Source organism: Arachis ipaensis, chromosome B03, assembly GCF_000816755.2.
Source record: "Arachis ipaensis cultivar K30076 chromosome B03, Araip1.1, whole genome shotgun sequence".
Lineage (NCBI taxonomy): Eukaryota > Viridiplantae > Streptophyta > Magnoliopsida > Fabales > Fabaceae > Arachis > Arachis ipaensis.
This window is the reverse complement of record NC_029787.2, coordinates 124378103-124381126: the sequence shown is the minus strand read 5'-3', so window position 1 is coordinate 124381126 and position 3024 is coordinate 124378103.

Below are 3024 nucleotides of genomic sequence, written 5' to 3'. Positions count from 1 at the left end.
AATGTGTGAATATTTTAATGGTGTATCTTTAGAAATAATAGAAAAGCTAATAACATTATATTCATGTTAGAAGAAATTATGATTTATTTGATTAATAAGTAGGTTGACATACATGCACAATAAGACCTGCGTAGTAATAATTAATCATTCAACATTAATAAATGAATTAACAAATTAATTATGTTATTATTAGATTGATTAATGATTAGTTTATTAGTTTGTTTAAGTAAATATTGAAAGTTTAAATTTTAATTTGTGCATAAATCTCAGATTCACAATGGATTTATTAGTCGATTGAGAGATAACGTGAAAAAAAAATATGTTATTATTAAGGCAATTTACATAATTAAATTGTTTGGCCCCCAAAATTACACGATTACAACTTTACAAAGAAGAAGACGTAAATACATTTTTTTATATCTCTATAAAAATCGCTACTGGCAGTAGTGGTTTATAGAGATACGTAATCCGCTACAGATAGTCGCGGATTACGTGGTTGGAGTGCAATACAGAAGCCGCTAAAGGCAGTACCGATTTCTGTTGAAGGTAGCTTGTGCATAAACCGCTGGAGGCAGCAGCGGTTTACGTTGAGTGTGGGTGCCTATATAAACCGTGGAAGGCAGCCGCGGATTTCTCATTTGGAGTGGATCTTGGGTTTGGCTAGAGAGAGGAAATTTTAGAGAGAGGGCAGAGCAACTTGAGAGCGGGTCCGAGGTATTCGAGTGCGATCTCTAATTGGATATCATGGCAGAAGAAGAGTTTGTACCGACTGAACGGTGTTACCCATATTGCCGGTGCCATTGCTGACGAGGTCAGTTATATTTTATTTTGTTTAGCATTAGCATTTATTAATTAGAAAAATGGTATGTAAGGTATAGGAATTAGGATTTATAGTTTAATCTTTATAGTTTGGAATTAGGCCTTGCCTGTTAGGATGTAGAATTTAGTGGGGCTGTACATAGGAATCGGTTTGTATAGCAATTTTTGTTCCGTTAATTTCCGAATGTTATCTTTTATAAGAATTTTTTTTACAGTCTTTTTTGCGTTAAATCGATTTTCGTGAAAGGCTTCTTTAAAAGCAACCGATTTTGGGGACCGGAAATTATTAATCTAATTGTGCAACCTGTTTTCATATTAATCCAAAAAAAAAGTTTTCGCATTTTGATTTGACGATTGACTAATAGGTTAATAATTTAATTGTTTAATTGTTTAATTTGTTTCCTTGTTTGGTGATGGTATAAGTGATTTGTTGTTATTATATAGGGGGATTTGTTGTAGATAGTAGAATTTAATTGTTTCGTATATATCTTTCATGTTGTGTGTAGCCAACTAGGTGTATCTATAGTGTGAGACGGCAACAAAATATGTCCATGCATGACAGGATCATCTCGTATTTAGAGAGGGCTAGATTGTACCACTTGCCCAGGTTAAACAGCCACTGGTTCTGGTTGGACGAGTCCTTAGTGAGTGCGTTCATTGAGAGGTGGCGCCTTGAGACACACACCTTTCATATACCTTTCGGAGAGTGCACAGTGACATTGCAAGATGTGGCATTTCAGCTTGGGTTGCCTGTTGATGGGGAGACCGTGAGTGGTTGCCTTGGTGAGTTTGAGAAATTCATGGAGGGTGGCGGACCAGTTTGGGAGTGGTTTCAGGATCTATTCGGTGAGCTGCCACCACCGAATAAGGTCAAGCAGATGACAATCCACTTTACATGGTTCCATGAGGATACTGTTGTGTGCCAGAACCAGAACCTCCATGGGGTGTAGGTGTACCGCTCATAATATCATCATCACTGTCCCCACCAATTGCGACTGGCTCATCATCCGAATCATCGTCCCGCATCGCATTCTCAACTTGATCCGGTCCGGTCTCAAATTCAAAATCAGGAACACCAGGAGGCACACCAACATGAACAGCCGCAACACGTTGATGATCAGGAATTAGAACTGTCGATTGAGGTTTCGGCGCCGATGTCCCGGAACTGTCGACACCATCTTCTAACTTCACAAGTAGCTCGGGTATTCTGACCTCCGAAAAACTCCGCCTGCAATGAAACAAGACTTGCAGGTCTTCATCGGACCCTATCACAAAGGTTTCATACCTCACACCAGCTGACACAACAGCAATGGAAATCTTGTAAAACAACTTTTTTACCCAATTCGTCCCACACGCACCGAGCTTTTGTAATATGCTGAGCTTAATCTCTGTCAATGAACTCGACGACCGGATAAAAATACTAAGCGGTTCTCTATCCGTAAATTTCATACAATGCCTTTTGTTCTTTTGAATTTTTACAGAGCAATGCATTAGAGCCACAAAATTTTTCTCACTGTCCATTTGTGAGAAATAACACTCTTCCTCCACCTCAATGCCTTTGAGGGGTTTATATAGGCAGCCACGCTCACACACACTCAACGTCAACCGCTGCTGCCTCCAGCAGTTTATGCACGCATCCCCACCCACATAAACCGTTATTGCCAATAGCGGTTTATGCACAAGCGACCTTCAACAGAAATCGCTGCTGTCTCTAACGGTTTCTGTATTGCACTCCAACCACGTAATCTGCAGCTATCTGTAGCAGATTACGTATTTTTGTAAATCGTTACTGCCAGTAGCGGTTTCTATAGAGATATGAAAAAATGTATTTATGTCTTCTTCCTTGTAAAGTTGTAATTGTATAAATTTGGGTCAAACAATTTATTTATGTAAATTGCCTTTATTATTATGTATATCATTAAATATAGAGTGATAATTGGAAGTTTTAATTTGTTTTTTAATTTTTTTAATATTTGAATAGATAAAATTTTAATAATAATAAAAAAATTTTTTTAAATATTTTTTTAGTGAATTTTTTTTAGAAAAAAAGTTTCAAATGTTTACAGTAAAGATATAATTTAAGTTTTTCTTACAAATTATGAAAATTCTTTTTATTAATATTTATTATTGCATACAAGATTAATATAAAAATATAAGTTTATTTTTCAAATTAGAAAATAAAAAACTTGTATATACAAATTTTAA